This window comes from Ictidomys tridecemlineatus, chromosome 3 (assembly GCF_052094955.1).
Source record: "Ictidomys tridecemlineatus isolate mIctTri1 chromosome 3, mIctTri1.hap1, whole genome shotgun sequence".
NCBI lineage: Eukaryota > Metazoa > Chordata > Mammalia > Rodentia > Sciuridae > Ictidomys > Ictidomys tridecemlineatus.
The window spans coordinates 91,857,700-91,875,262 of record NC_135479.1 but is presented as its reverse complement, the minus strand read 5'-3'; the positions used below and the strand labels follow the sequence as shown (position 1 = coordinate 91,875,262).

The 17,563-nt window shown below is 36.7% G+C and overlaps 1 non-coding gene across 1 annotated transcript; it reads left to right on the top strand.

Annotated features, from left to right (window-relative positions):
• Positions 1–7,758: 7,758 nt before the first annotated feature.
• Positions 7,759–11,508, top strand: LOC120883931 (uncharacterized). Its single transcript, XR_013435707.1, has 2 exons — positions 7,759–7,914; positions 11,360–11,508. It is a non-coding gene; the product is annotated as an uncharacterized LOC120883931 (transcript).
• The last annotated feature ends 6,055 nt before the right edge of the window (positions 11,509–17,563 follow it).

The following is a 17,563-nucleotide window of genomic DNA, read 5'->3' as shown; positions in this document are numbered from 1 at the left end:
GACTTGTAAATTTGGTTTTTTTATATTATACCATGTGGTGAGCCGTTCCTGCGGACTGTGGTCGCCATTACATGATGGCGCTGGCTCCGTTGTGGTCTGTGAAGGACAACTCCATATCAAAGAGAGTTGGCGTGTTCCCAGCTCCTTATCAGAGAAAGTTGGCGTGTCATTTTCTAGCACCCTGTGAGAAGGATACACGTGGCAGCTTTGCATTGGGGTTCGTGGTGCTTTATTAAGGCTGGGAGGGGCATCCGAAGTGGAGTAAAAGTAGAGTAGAAGAATTATTAGAAGAATATCAAGGGCCTGAATAAACTGCTGAAAGAAGATTCCTGAGTCGCGTCTTCCTTGCGGGCAAGGGGGGTCGCGACAATCCCAAATCTCTTGGATGTTTTTCTCGTGATTTTTTACCAGCCTATCTGAGTTGGCTAGACTCCTTTCAAGATGATATATTTTGTCTTCATTATCTGACGTTCTGGCTTCTACTTGTTCCACTCTGTTGGTGATACTCTCGATTGAGTTTTTAATTTGGTTTATCGTTTCCTTCATTTCCAGAATTACATTTTGATTTTTTTAATAATCTCTATTTCCTGATAAAGATGCTTAACTTCTTCTTTTATCTGTTTCTGTAATTCACTTTCAATGTGATCTTTAAGATTCTTTTCCATCTGTCTAAGGTGTTCCTTGAGTTCTTTATATGGCCATTTTTCTGATGACTCTAAGTCCTCCTGAATATTTAGGCTGTCCTTCATTGTTTGTACTCCTTTTCTTCCTTGCTTTTTTATGCTCATGTTACTTCTTGTTCTGTTTGACTGCTGAGTTACTGTTTACTCTTATAAATTTATTTGATGCTTGGGAGGAGAGATAATAGAAGGGAAGGGAAGAAGTCACTAAAGAGAATGAGTGTAGGCTGGTAGAGTTCAGGAAAGGGGAAGTAAGAAAATTGAAAAGAAATGAAAAGACAGAAGAAAAAAAGTGAAAAGAAAGAAAGAAAAGAACAAAAAATTAAGACTTTAAAACAAAAAAAAATTATAGTGATAATAAAAAATGAAAATTAAAGTTTAAAAAATAATAGTAACCATAATAGAATAAAAAGAATTTAAAAAATTGAAACCATTAATAAGAAAGTTAAAGAACAACAACTAATCAACATCAAAAAGTAAAAAAAAATAAAAATAAAAATAAAAAAATAAAAAGATAAAAAAATAGAAAAATTTTAAAAAGTACTAATAATAATCATTGAAAAATAATAATAATAATAAATGCAGTCATAGAGCTCAGTTAACTTCTCTTCCAGTAGGTGGAGCTATGCCCACTGGGCCAGGCTTCTTTTCTTGATAGGTAGGAACCAATCACTGTGCCTCAGCTCTTCTTCCCAGACTGTGTGGGTCTCCAATCCTGAGTACTTAGAGCCTTCTCTTGTGGTTCCTCAATCCAGGCCCCGCTCACCTGTGACGCTTACCACACTACTGGCTACACGCTGGGTCTGCTGCTCCTGGGAGCTCTGTTTTCATGGATGCCTGGCCACACCCTTTCTGTTTGCCTCCCTCAGACCCCAAGTTTGTATGGCTTGGGGCTGAGGGCCCCAGCGAACTTGTTTGCCCTCAGGTAGTGACTCCCCTGGTATCTGGTGCAAGGGACCTCTGTTGTCAGCACTGGTGGAAAGCAATAGCTGTGAGTTCTGCTCTGCAGGTCCCACGTCCCTCCTGATTCCCTGGGTCCGGCTATGGTGCTCAGTTGGTTTTTACCTCTGTGAGTTCAGGTGGGACTAGTTATTTCAGTAGGATCGTTAGTGCTGAGACACGAGAAGCAGGCGAACCAGAGCTTGCATGCTGCTGATTCGTGCTCAGTGTGTGTTTTCTGAGGGGCCCAGGCTGCACGCCTTAGCTCCATGTCAGCTCAACTTTGCCTAGTGATCCTGAGCAAGCAGGCTATGGGCCAGGCTCGGGCGCCGCGGTTGTCCGCGGCCTTAGCAGCGACGCTGGGACCTCCGTCGCTCCTCGGCTAGGTGCCTGGGTCCAAGCGGCTGCCACCGCAGCTCTCCGGCCCCTCCCTCCGGAGCGCGGGTCCCCTTGCAGGGGACTGCCAAGCAACTCCAGAACAGTTTTTGCCCAAAGGTGCAGCAGGGAACACGCAACCGCTGCGTTCGGAGTCGTGGTCCCGCCTTCAGAGGATAGGACTCGGCACGCAGCCCAGTTCCCGTCTCTAGGTGCGGCAGCAGGAAGATGTAGTCAGAGCCATTAAGACAGCATGCAGGAAGCAAATGGCGGCTCCCGCGGAGTGGATTTTCGGCCCCGAAACCACAGCCCAGCCAACAATCCCAATCCACTAACTCTCCTTGCATAGAAAATATTCAAAAAAAAAAAAAAGGTGTTGTACTGAGCTTTCTTTGTCAGGTACTTACAATCCGCTGATGATGATGATTACGTACTCAGCTTCTCTGCCAGTAGCGAAGTGAAAGAGGCAGCAGATGGGCGCAGAGCACCCGCGGCTCTGAGCAGAAAAGCGTCTCTCTTTCAATCTCTTTGTTTTTTCTGCTGCTTGGCAAGGTGGTCCACTACAGATTAATGGTGAAAGGAGCTCTAACACGCTGCTTAAAATCTCGATTAAAGCCGCTGCTCAGAGCCCCACGCTCAGCACTTCAGCAACCCCTGTACGCAGCGGCCATCTTCTCTCCTGTAAGCCTCTTGCATTTGATTTTTTTTTTGAGAGAGAGAGAGAGAGATTTTTTTAATATTTATTTTTTAGTTTTTGGCAGATACATCATCTTTGTTTGTATGTGGTGCTGAGGATCAAACCCGGGCTACATGCATGCCAGGCGAACACGCTACCGCTTGAGCCACATCCCCAGTCCCTCTTGCATTTGATTTTCCAATTCATTCTTCAGTTTTGGGAAATTTACTGATACTATTTCATTGAAAAGGTTGTGCATTCCTTTGATTTTTATTTCTGTGCCTTCTTCTATTCTGATAAGTCTCAAATTTGGTCTTTATGTGTTATCCCATAATTCTTGGTGGTTCTGTTCATGATTTCTTACTATATTCACTGTGTGGTCAACTTTATTTTCAGGATTACATATTTTGTCTTCATTGCCTCAGGTTCTGTCTCCCAAGTGAGCTAGTCTGTTGGTGATGCTTTCTATTGAAGTTTTAATTTGATTTATTTCAAGTGTTTCTATTTTTATTTTATTTTATTTTTTCAGAATCTCTCTTTCTTGAAATAATTTTGTTTCTTGCATTTGCTCTCTTATCTCTTCAATGAAGTGATCACTTGTTGTCTATTTACTGTCTTAAATCATTCATTACTTCACAAATGTTATAAAATACAATCAGTAAAGGGAAGGCAGGCAGGAAGAAAATAGAAGTATATTTACAAAAAGCAATGTCTCTCAAATGCTTCTTCCTAGGTCTTCTCTCTCTCTCTCTCTCTCTCTCTCTCTCTCTCTCTCTCTAGAAGCAACTAGCATTTTGAGTTCTTTATATATTCTTTCAGTTGTTCTATAAATTTTTGTGTATATATGTAGGTTGATGCTGTTCTTATGGGAATGTGGTAGCAAATTATTTATAATTTTGTTCTACTCCATAACTATGTAACTTGAAGACTGTCAGTATCAATAGAACTTCTCCAATCTGTTGGAGAAGTTGTAATCTGTTGTATGGATATACCATAATATATTCAACAATGCCTAATGCATTCTGATGAACAGGGCTTTATGTAACAATGGGAACACAGAATACCAATGAATTCACATTTGCACTGTCAAAAATACAGAAGTGCATGAGGTACTAGATAAATAAGCAGTTTTTGTTGTTATTGGAATGTAAGGCTTATCTCATGGCAGTGGTGGTCATTTAAAAAAAAAATCCTCATAAGTACCTTGTGGGGAGCCATTCTCACACGTGACTGGGCAACTCCCGGTTTGGATCTGAGGCGCTCTGGCTAAACTGTGTCGGAGCTTTCCTGATCCTCTCCAGGTGAGAGAGCCTGTCCGTGTCGGGGTGTGACTCACCACTGACCCTGGGGGCCAATCACTGACCCTGACCTTGGAGTGCTGCCCCCCTCAACCTTCATTGGATGGAATTCTCCCCTGAATTTCTTTTTTTTTTAATTTTTTATTTTTTTTTATTGGTTGTTCACAACATTACAAAGCTCTTGACATACCATATTTCATACATTAGATTGAAGTGGGTTGTTCCCCAATAAAAGGCTACTCCCTGGCGTGCTCTCTCTCTCTCTCTCCTGCTAGCCTCGAGCAATCCCTGCTGCCCTACTGGGTGGTTCGAGGTAGGAGCTAGAGGGGGAGCCGTCTTGGGCCTGGTCATAGAAAAAGGTAACCGAGTCTGTGTGTTTTATTTTGATCTCGCTAGCTAACTTTTATGACAAGAACCTCTTTAATGAAACCAGTGTGCTGGTCGCATGGTAGAAGTACCTAAAGAGAGTATTATTATGCCTCTTTCCCAAATGCAAAGGGAATTTAGAGACATAGTTACTTGTCCACATTTCACACAGCTAGTAAGCAGCAGAGGCAACATCTAAATCCTGGGTCTCTTCAATTCCATGCCCATTCCCCAACATAAGCTTCCTTAACCGCAGAAAATTCTGTGCAAACACAGTGTAGTTAGCGGCTGGCAAATAATTAAGAATAGTGTTACTTGCAAATCTGACATTTCATTGGATCAATATTATGTCTTTCAATCTTTTGTAGTTAATAGTTGAAGCTCCACCTGGGAAAACAATTGGGTATGTTCATCAAAAGTTTCACCCTATTTGGCCAAATTTAAAAATAAAAAATCAGAAAAAGGAGGATGTAATGAAAATCAAAGGACCATGTTTGGTTTCTGGCTGTCTCAGGAATCTAAATTTTAATGTGAGTAATTCATATTTTTTTAAGATTATCATTGTCAAATTAGTTAATTATTTGATTATTTTCTAATATTTAAAAATAATTAATGTGATTAAAAAAATAAAAACATATTCGATTTACATTGTTACTATCTGTTTTTTCCCAAATGAAGTACTAATTCACAATATCCTTGTTTAATTAAGCCCTAGAAGTTCATGTAATTTATAAAAAATTTTTTAAAGCTATCTTTTTTGTTTATGCTTATCAAACAACAAGTTTTGTATTTAATATTTCAAGTAATATTATAAGAAAAGAGTTACACTTTATTGCAATAGATAATGACGTAATCTGACGATAATTACAAGTTATATATTACTGTTAATTAATATAGCTTTTGCTTTTCATAAAATTCTGAAACTTATATGATACAGTTTTTTTAATTTTTAATTTTTTTTAGTTGTAAATGGATCTTTTACTTTATTTATTTATATGCGGTGCTGAGGATTAAACCTTGGGCCTTACACATGCCAGGCAAGTGCTCTACCACTGAGCCACAACTCCAGCCCTGATAAAATTTTTAATAAAATTTTATTTTATTACTTAAATCATTTAAAATTTTAATAAAATTTTATTATACAAGTTTCAGAATTTTATGAAAAGCAAAAGCTATATAAAATTTTATTAAAAATTTTATCTGCTTGAAATTTACTTCACAGATGATGACCAATGTCCAGGAAATAATCTTGGAAACCAACTACTAACTATGCTAAATATAGTTAATAAAATTAAATGACTGAGTACATTTATTTAAATCTTAAGATTCCTAAACAACAAAAAATAATGCATTATTTGAGAAGATATTACATATGCAAAGCAGTGTTTTCCAAAATTTCATCAAGGACATTGTTGGTTGGTTGCTTTGTAATATCAAAAATGTCTAGTCAGAAATACTTCCTGACTTTTCTTCCCTAGAATCATGTAAATTCATTTTAGGTAATATGGATTATGATTAGTATCGGCACAAAAAATTAAGGAAAACATGCTTAATCAAATTAATGGTTACAAAATTTTAATTTGGAAAATAGTATAACAAGCACACAGAACTCTGTTTTAAGTTGGAAACCAAAGTCACAGAGTGATCAATGTATATAACTGTGGGAGCTGAAGCCACTTTGGCTTATTTTTACTGACAGCAAACAACAAAATGCTTTGTGTGCATTGTTCTATTTCTCACAATAGGATACAACAAGTCCTACTTTATTCTAACGTCTCCAAAACTTTCTCTAAGGTGTGTAAGACATTTCCTCTTTCTTCTAATTTTGAGCAAAACAATTTTAAAGCAGGCACTCTTGGTAAGCCCCCAGAATGAGGGACAGGAAGGGAAGTCCTGGTTCTGTAGGCAGTGTTCCCCTGGATGACTATGGACAATGTTTTTGGCCATGAAGGAGAGAAGAGAGAAAATACAGTAGCCAGGACTTGGGTTAAGCAAGTAAGGCATACAGCACAGATGTAGAGCTTAAGGGACCCTTAAAAAACAAACAACAAAAAAAAAACCCCTCAGTAATTAAGATAGTAGTTGAATGTGATATTTTTAAGAAATCAAAATTAATTCAGAGAACTCCGTTATAAGCAAATATCCATTACTTAAGCACTGCATAACTTGCCTTCTTGCTTTGCCCTGATCTTGTGTCTGTCTGGATGAGCTCAAGGAAGTGTAGGTACTTTGACAAGTAAGTCCTTAGCAAGTTCTGATTTTAAAGTCAAAGGAACCAAAAGAAAGGGAAATGTTGGATGTGCCTCAAGGATGAATACTAAGTCTCTTTTTGGGAATGAGATTTAAGACACATACAGGGAATTAGCTTTATATAGGCATGGAAATGGCCCATTTGTCATAGTGGGAAAGAAGCAGGGAATTCTGGTGAAAATACAAAGACTTTGTAGGACCTGAGTCTGGGAAATTAGTAAGTTCCTGTCAGTAGCTTCTACTTTTTCCATAACATAGGAGATGAGATGTTTTGCTGAGGTTTCTGAAGAGAGTGCAGAAGTTTGGACATAGTTCATCAAAACTCTTTCATATTTCTCTTTCTCCAAATTTCTTAACACCACTTCCTATGCATGACCAGCCCTGCATGCCTCTCTTGCCAATCCATTCCTGCAACTAGCTCCCTCACTTCACTCCAGCTACACTTCCTCTTAACTCCCAGCATACCGATGTCTCTCTCTGGGATGTTCTCTGTCTCTTAATTCTTCTTTTTTAATTCCTTCTGGTCCCCTAAGCCTCAGTTTAAATGATGCTATCCCCAAGTCCTTGCTCTAAAGTCATCCCCATGGTCTATTTTAGTTTGCTTATTGTCTCTCCTTGGATTCCATCATATCACCACGCCTCTCCCTGTATGGCACTATTACAAGGAGCGAAGGGTTTTCCCCAGGCTTGTTCTTTTATATTTGCCTGAGTATCTCTTATGAGGAAGGAAGGAATGTTGTTTTGTGTAAGAAGTGATATTCCAGGGAATCTCCATAGTTAAAGGTGGGGTGAGGAAAAGATGTAGGCAATTGAGATCACTTATAGAAGAGCTGAGCTAACTATGGAAGAGCTGAAAATCTAGTGCTTTTCATTTTGCAATTAAAGTGATTTTCATATCAAATTTAAGCAAATAACAAAACTAAGCTTATGTGTTTGGGTGGGAGAGGTGTGTGCCCATGTGCGTATTAGTTATATGTAATTTGTAAAGCTAATCTTATGCAGAAATTATCTACAAGTGTTTTTTTTCCCTGGCAAGTTTGTGCCCATGTTGCATAATCTTTTAATGGTAGAATAAAATAAGTGTTATCATAACTCATAAGGTTCAGAGTAAATAATTAAATTAGGTGCAAGAATTTTTTGCATTTTAATGATATATCTCTCCTTTTAGATATTGTCTGTGGGTGATGAAAGAGTTATTGGAAATATTTCAAAACTTTGCCCTGGATTTGTGAAAGGATTGCTATCAGATGCTGATTCATTTAAAATCCAGTTTCCATACGATCTTGATGTTAAAATCAAAGCATTGATGCTTGGAGCAAGTTTGTTCATTGTGAGTCTATTTTCATTACATTGGCTGAAAATTACATTTTCTTATATTACTATAACCTTTGTTAATATTTCCCCTCAAATCATTTGAATCAATTGCAAATTGTGCCTCTTTGGTCTAGTCATCAGTCTCCAAATCACACCAGAGATTCAATATTCACACAGCAAAGAAGCAAAAATCAGTGCTCTATAATCACAATAATCAAAGTCCTTTGTATTTATAAAGACTCACACTAAGTTATTGATAATAGGAACAAATTGGTTCATTCAATATGTATTATTATACTTACTTGTATTTCAGACATTTGAAATTTTGCTGGTAAAATTTTTGTTTTATTTAAAAAGAAATGTTTTGTTCATTAGGAAAATATACATATTGTCTTAATCCATCATGATGCTATAACAAAATACTTGAGACTGGGTAACAGTATCAATCTCAAGATATAGAGATAAATGCTAAAAAGTTAGAGACTGGCAAAACTATCATCATAACGAGAACTTTATATACACCTCCAAATTGTTACTAGATATGAGACATAATCTTAGTTATCTACAAGATAAACAAAATTAAAAAACTGATATTATGCACTTATGTAGACCTCTTTATCCAATAATTATATAGCACACATTGTTTTCAAACAAACATTGTTTACAAACATTGATTTTATAGAGATCCCAGAATCAAGTCTCAACAAACCTTAGGGGATCATCAGTATCATCAAGGTCTTGGTTCTCTGAGAAAATGAGACTAAATTAGAACTAATGTTAAATACTTTTAAATGTATATGCAAGAAAAAATGTAAATAACTAAAGAATAAAAAGACATAATGGAAAATTAGAGCATCAATACATAATAAATCAATGCATATGAAAATTATTTATTCCTTCCAGCATTAAAAAAAAGGTGCATGACTATGAATACTTATTAAAGAAAAGGGGAAAATTAATGAGCCCAATCTCCATTAGTTAAAACTGACAAACCAATAAAAGAACAGATGAAACCCAAAGGAAGCCTAATGAAGGAGATGTTGAATAATGGAGCAAACAAAGACAAAGAACAAACAACACTCATATTTCAGTCTCTAAATTGAAAAGGTACCAATCAATAAATGGGCTAAGGAACTGAACAGGAGAAGAAACACAATCAATCAACAAATATATGAAAAAATGTTCATCATCTCTAGCAATTAGAGAAATGCAAATCAAAACTACTTTAAAATTTCATTTCACTCTCCAGTCAGAATGGCAATTGTCATGAATACAAGCAATAATAAGTGTTGGTGAGGATGTGGGGGAAAAGGCACACTCATACATTGCTGGTGGGTATGCAATTTGGTGCAACCACTCACTCTGGAAAGCAGTATGGAGATTTCTCACAAAACTTGGAACGAAACCACCATTTGACCCAGTGATCCCACTCCTTGGTTTATACCCAAGGACTTAAAATCAGCATACTACAGGCTTGCAGCCACAACAATATTTACAGCAGCTCAATTCAAAGTAGCTAAACTATGGAACCAATCTAGATGCCTTTGAACAAATGAATGGCAAAAGAAACTGTGGTATATATACACAATGGAATATTACTCAGTTTTAAAGAAGAATGAAATTATGGTATTTGCAGGTAAAAGGATAGAACTAGAGAATATCATGCTAAGAGAAATAAGCCAATCCCCCAAAACCAAAGGCCAAAGGTTTTCTCTGAGAAGCGAATGCCTATCCATAGTAGGGGGTGGGGCTAGGGAAGAATAGAGAAACTTTGGGTTCGGCAGAGGGGAATGAGGGAAGGGGAGGAGGTTGTGGGGATGGGAAGGACGGTGGAATGAGATGGACCTTATTACCCTCTATACATGTATGATTGCACAGCTGGTGTGACTGTGCACCATGCACAGCCAGAGGAATAAGAAGTTGTGCTCCATTTGCGTACAATGTGTCAAAATGCAGTCTACTGTCATGTGTAACTAATTAGAACAAATTTAAAAAACTTTAAAAAATTTAACAGGTTTTTCAAATCAGGGAAACCACAAAGTTATACACTGCTAAATTCCACTATCTGTAACTTCCATAACTCAAAACAAATCATAATGTTAAATGTTTAAAGGCAAACAAAGGTATGTATGTACAAAGATATGTATGTACTACAAATATTAATCAGAAATAATATTCTCATTTTAACAAAAGTACATATAAATGAGAAAAAAACATCAGATTCCCAATGGTAACGCACACGAGCTATGAAAACAATCCATACAACCATCAAAGATGGAATACAAATAACCAATAAACAGAAGAAAACTTTTCAAAAACACAAATAGAAAGCAAAAATAAGTAAATAAACAAATGACAGAATGCCCCTTTTCATTGATGACACGGAAATGTTTTTGTTTCTAATGAAGAACTTTCAATGTCAATGAAGGTTGTAGAAACCAGATGCTCATGAGCTACAGGTACAACTTTTAGGGAATAAATTGCAAAGATTTATTAACATTTCATATTCATATTCTCTCAGATGCAGACAAATAATTGTGCAAAATCTTTATATTAAGTCACAATATATTATCTATCTAGCAAGCTTCACTCAAATAGCTAAAAGTTAACCCTCCCCAAAATTTAAAAGCATGAGATACCTCTAAATTATTATGCTAAGCAGATGTTAAAACAAACTAACAGAAGATAAAAAATAAATATTCTCAAAGAATTTTAATGACATGATCCCCTTAGGTTATTTCATGCACTGAAACAATGGGTCGAGACAGCAGGGTTCTCCTATAGTCCCAGCCACTTGGGAGGCAGAGTCAGAAGCATCACAAGTTCAAGGCCAGCCTGGATAACTTGGCAAGATGCTGTCTCGGTATAAAAAATTAAATAGGCTGGGATGTTACTCAGGGGTATACCACCCCTGGGTCAACCCCCAGTATCAGAAAAAGAAAAAACAAAAAAGCTGAGTAGGATGTCAGCATATTGTAATATCAATTATGTGTGTCTAGAAGGAACTTGAACAAAAGTATTAATGATAGATTCTTAGAAGAGAGATAATTATAACTTTTTCCCTTCTCTTTTCTAGTTTTCTACAAATATACATGAATAAAAATGTATATGTATATATTCATATTTTAGGGATGCAGAAAATGTGCATGATCTTTATAGTAACTAGAAATAAAATTTTTATAATTCATGTACATGTGTATATATGTCTATATACATATAAAGCAAAATAGAACTAGTCACTGTTCTCTAAGGGGCTTTATACTCAAATTTGTCAATTTGGTGTTTTTAAGGGCAGTCAATAATTCTTATATTCTTAGAATGTGGTACCTCAAAGGTCTGATCCTGAAAATTCTGTTGCATAATATATTTTATAATCATAGAATTATCTCAGATCTAGCACCTCTAGCTCTTTCTACTATTAAGCCAACCTAATTGCATTTATTTTTCATGTTTTTTTCTAGGATTACATGTATTTTGAACTCTGTCCCTAAGAGTCATCCTGAAAGACTATGGCAGAGATTGCTATCATTAAGTTTTGCCAGCCAGCCCTCAGCAAAATTAAACAACTTGCCCTGAAAATATCTAAATAAAATTTATTTTGCGAAAACTATTTGTATACTTTTTTACCTATATTAAACCATAATAAACTTTAGTAAGTTAAAATAATTATTGTATTTAGCTCAGGACTCTGATGCTGGACAAATACAAATTCTCCTGGCCAGAACCTGCTCCCTCACGTGCCTACAGTCAATTAACTGATTGCCCAGGGACTGACTCATCCCAGAAGAAAGACTTCATTTGCCTATCTGGATGTTAACTGAAGCAACAGGGACAGTGGACACATATCTTTGATCATCTGGGAGACCAGCCAAAGCTTTTACACAGGAGGACTGTTACTAAGGAATCCAGGAAGCAAGTTCAAATGTGCAAACTCATGTGAAGCCAAAGCAGGTCCTTTAGCTTAGCTTAAGAGTCAAGATGTAGACAAAGGGACTCAAAGGGGTTATTGCAAAATATTGTGCCCTTTCTCACACCAATCTATCACCATCTACCTGTGATCACAATTACTTAATTCTCCCCATATGCAAAATAGCCTCAGTCCTCTTAGGAGATTCCCAAAAGTTTATTTCAATTACAGCATCCAGCACAGGACCAGTATCATGTAATCAGCATTTTTGTGAATGCCAATGAGGATATAAGGTTCATACATGACTAAAGAGACCCACTCAACATTCAATAGCCAAAATCAAAATAACCACAACCAAAAAATGGAATCCATACAGCAGTCACTGGTCCATAGAACTCTAGAATTATGTAAATCAGTGGATGTGTCACCGATGTGATTCTGTAATCTGTATACGGGGTAAAAATGGGAGTTCATAACCCACTTGAATCAAAGTGTGAAATATGATATGTCAAGAACTATGTAATGTTTTGAACAACCAACAATAAAAATTTACAGAAAAAAAAAAAAAAGATGGGCACAAGCTTCCAGTTCTCCTTTCCCTGGGAATAGAGAAAGCCCTGCTCCCCAGAAGGGGATATCTAATCCATTGTCTACTCTGCTCTCTGTGATTTTGGTTGTGCCTTTTGTGATGTTTGTTTTTTTCTCATGTTTTGGGCAGATTTTTGCAACCCTCTGTCTGCCTATTAAAAATTGGGAACCTAGGTTTCTTTATATTTTGAACTGTAACAAGTCTTTTTTAGTCTATGCTTGCACAACTCTCTTAAAAACTAAAACTGTCTGGGGTTTTTATACATCAGGTTTGGTCAACTCCAATGAATGGAAAAGTCACATCTGCCAATCCATTTTTTTTTCTTACATGACAGTTGCCTCCCTCTGAACTTACTCTTAGATGGGCTTTTTCATATGACAGGTGGGCCAAAAGCAGCAAAAGAATATTCCTTTATGCACAAGCACTTCTCAAGCTTCTGTTTGCCTCATGCTTGTTAATGTCCCACTGGCCAAATCAAGTCACTCAGCTGAATTCACAGTCAAGAGATGTTTAAAAAGACTCTGCTTCTTGATGGAAGAAACGGTCAAATACTGCGGACACTTCTTCACAATCTAGCATAGTATTCAACTGGTGATTTTTCATTATTTATACTACCTATGAAATAATATTTAAAATATGATCCTTTTGTTCAACTATATATTATCATTTAACTAATATAAATGTTCAAGATGATTCTTAAATATGGTTACTCTTAACATGATTGTATCCAATAAACTGGTGATCCTATATCAGGACCACACAGACATTAACCTAAGGGAAGGAAGAGAGATTAGGACTCAGTGAAATAAAATACATGACACCTGAATATTTCCAGATAAAGGAGAATACTTGATTTTTTCTTTTTTTTTTTTAAGAGAGAAAGAGAGAGGGGGGCGGAGAGAGAGATATAATTTTTTTTTAATATTCAGTTTTTGGTGGATGCAACATCTTCATTTTATTTTTATGTGGTGCTGAGGATTGAACCCAGTGCCCTGCACATGCCAGGCGAGCACGCTACGACTTGAGCCACATCCCCAGCTCGAATACTTGCTTCTTATTAAAAAAAAAAAAAAGAGAATATAGCAGTGCTTGTCATCAAGCATTACCATCTCATTTCTGAGTAATTCTCCTGGTGGTAGCAATTTCAGTCTGCAGAATAAGACAATGGATTTTTGTTTGCAAAAGCTCAAAGGGCAATGGCCTAGAGATCATTCTAGAAATACATAGAATCAAATATTTGAAGGTATCAGTACAGACCACCCAAAGCAAGAGGGAGTCTACAAGGCACATGTAGCCAGGTACAGAGATCTCTCCCTCCTCCCCCTTCCTAGATCCAGAGGTAAATGAGCCCACAAATATGGATGAGGATGTTGTTTGCTGCCTTCTGTGCCTGGGAAGTCCACATACAGAACGCTGTGTTTGGCTTGGAAAGGAACAAGTGGAAGCTTCTGTCTTCCAGAAAACTACAGGACTCTTGACTATGGACTTTACCCCAAATTCCTATATGTTATCATTTTGGTTGTTGCTATTTCATGCCTAAGCTTCTTAAATTTGCTTAACTTTCTCCTCTTCATCGCCTCCTGTTCACCACCAGTCCTCTTGCATTTTTACCATTTCCTTCTTTTCACCAAGAGATCCTTTGAACATTTACCTCACCTGACTTTCCTAAGGCATTTGGCATTGTTAACTTCTCCCTGAGCTCTGTCATTGATGCTGTGGTCAGGACCTGAATATTCCAAGGCCTATGTGTTAGTAACTTGTTCCCCAGGGCCGTGCAATTGGGAGGTTGTGGGAACTATAAGAGGTGGAGCCTGGTGGGAGGCCTTCAGTCACAAAGAGCATCCTTTGAAAGAGACAGCAGAACTCCATCCTCCTCCTTTCTCACTTTTGCTCACGGGCTGTGAGGTGAAGGATTTTTTGCTCTGCCACACATTCCCATCATCATGTGCTTCCTTTCCAGAGGCCCAAAGCCATGGTGTCAATTCGTCATGGACTGAAACCACCAAAACTGTACAGCCAAATAGACTTTTTTTATTTGTAAGTTGGTTTATCTTACGTATTTATTACAGTCTTGGAAAGACCAACTAACATGTTTACATACAAGCCATTCTCTGGAATTTATTTCCCATTTTTGCCACTCATTTAAAGCTCATCCTGTGCCCATCCCTTAAATGTAGACATTCCTCAAGTTTGCCTTTTAGTCTCTCATCTAGACTATCTACCTCGTTATATAGCAGGAAAATTGGGGGTCACGTGAACTTTTAGAAAAATTACTTTTATTTATTTAAGTACAGCATATGAATTTTCTAAAATACTAAACACTACTAAAAGACCCTTACCAAATCAATAACCTCTGGCTACTACCCTCTACCCCTTTTCTACAAAAACAAACAAAAGCATTGCTGGTATTTCTGTTTGGAGTTCTAATATATGTATCACTACATTAATTTTTGCACATTGGTTTGCATATTGTGACAATGCTAAATTCACTTATTAATACTTGCAATTTCTTTGCAAGTACTTTGGAATTTTTGTACATATAATTGTCATTTACAAGCAAAATAATTACACTCTATACTCTTTCCAAGCTTTGTAGATTTTCTTATTTTTTTTTTTAAATTACATTTGGGCAGGACCTCCAGTATAATGATGAATGAAAGTATTGTCATAGGTATCTTTGCTTTGCTCCACACTTAAGAAGAAAAATTTTGATAATTCACCTGTATTTATTATGTTACCACTAGGCTTTTGGTAGACACTCTTAATTAAATTCAGAAAATTTAATTATATTCCTAAAATTAATTTTAGGAATTAAAAAAGATTTTTACCAAATTAAATTTAATTAAATGACAATTTAAATAAAAATTAAATTTAATTAAATGCATAACATAATTTTTATACATCAAAGTGAAAGGCTGTAAGTTCTCTGTTTATTCTGATAATCAAGTAAACAAGATTTATTGATTTTGGATTGCTTAACTGTGGAATTTTAAAATATCATATATATTTCTATATCCCACTTGATCATAACATTTTGTTTGTTTTTAATGACTCCTAACATAGCATTTATATTCATTTTGTTCTATAATTCTATTTTAATATCTTCATTGACTTGTAAAATCAGGATTACTCTGACCCAATGGTAATGTATGCTGGGATATGTTTAATTACTGACTAATAAAAAGGGTAATAAAAAGCCTTGGTCTGACATGGTTGGCAATTACCTTGATATACACATCACCATGACTGAGTTCAGCCCACCAGTGGATTTAGATGTTCCCATCTCAATCTGTGAACCTGGCTCTGGCACACCCCTGTTCTGACCTAAAAAAACAAGTAGGGAATTATTCTTTTGTGCTTCTTACTGTGAAAAAAAAAAGGTGTAATATTAGTATTATTACTTACTCTTTAAATTTGTTACATTCACAGAAGTTTAATTAATGAGTTTGAATTTTAGTCCGATCAGTCTTAAAATTACATATAGTTAGTTGTAAATACATATGGTTACATGAATAATAAAATACACTATGTTTTTATAATTATATCATAAATATGTAATTATACTCTATAATTATGTACTATAATAATTATACATATATTATTGTATTAATGTATCATCTATTAAATTATTTTCATATTATATACACATAATTTCTTGATATGGAAAATTATTCCTCTTTTATAGAGAGGATGGCCTCAATCACAGTGTCTTTCAAGAGACACTCTTATTTAATATGTAAGTGCCGTATTACAGGAAAAATAAACTTAAATGAAGAAAAGGGAAAGAAAATGCCATCCAGGATCCTACTGCCTCACACATTTGAGTTGGCTAATTATCAGTGGTTATTATCAAAGGCTGTTCAAAAGCCTATAAAAGAGAGTTTTATGCTGATAGTAGTTCACTTTACCTTGTGCTAGGATATTAATTTAATAAGTCAGGGGACTAGAGTGTAGCTCAGTGGGAGAACACTGGCCTAGCATGCACAAGACCTAGGGTTTGATCCACAGCACCACAAAAGAGAAAAAGAGAGACCTGTTTCCTCCTTAGCTCAAACATTAACTGAATCTCAGTGGGAAAATAAAGCTCAGAGGCAGAAACTAATGAGAAACATTGCTTCACGGTCATGAAGCACTGATGTATCTGTTTGGGGGCTTCATTAAGTTTTAGTTTGGGAAGATTTTTATGTAACTTACCTGAAGAACTTGTAATTGTGGTTGAAATTTATAGTTACCAAAGTCACTCAACCAAGGGGAAACGTCAACGTTTTACTTCATTTCTTTTCAATAAATGTTCCATTCAAATTTTAGGTGTCAAAGAAATAAAAGACAGTCGAGGCTGCATTCGTATACTTCAGGAGCCTCCTGGGGAGGAGGAACACAATTAAACCAACAGCAGCTCTCTCAGGGACAAGGACTGTTGAAGACATTTCTAGCCAGCTAAAGAGGCCCCAGTGGGCATCTTTTTTGAGAACTCCACAAAGCAGCCTAGTGGGTGGAAAGTACCTTAGCACCAAGTGAACACATGAAGTACCAGACCTCCCAGGAAAGAGAAATTAGAGTCTGAGAGGGGAAGGTGTTTTACCAAAAATGAAAATAAATGGATCAGTCCCAAGATTGTGTGAGAACAACCTTGAGGACAGGTTGTATCACCTTCATTACATACATAAAGGTTGTTGAAAGGGGGGGTGAAGTACTTTCCAGAAGCAGCAGAGGTTGCATACCTTTCTGGGATCAGTGCAAACTAAAAATGCAGTACTCCTGTTTAAATTTTATTAAAACCTCAGAATGGCAACAGCAGCACACTAATCCAAGCCTCAGGCCCTTATGACTAACCAGCTTGCAAGCCCATGAAGTAAACCCCGGCCAGAGGGCAGGATCAGGTTTTGACTTTTCTAGTACCTTGTAGTTTTATACAGAGGCAAAAGGAAATTTGGTGATATCCCAAAGTCACCGTACTGTTAGTGGAGTGGAGAAGTGGGGAGTTCACACCAAGATGGTCTGAGTTCTAAGTCCATGCTCTTACTTTCACTACTACTGAAACTTCCATGCTGGCTCAAGAGCACTTTCAGCTGCCCATCCATAGTGACCCCTGGGCCACTTCAGCATTGATGAAGAGGACAAGAAGAATCTCCTTATCAGTGGTCAAGTTGTGGTATAGTCCCAAAATGC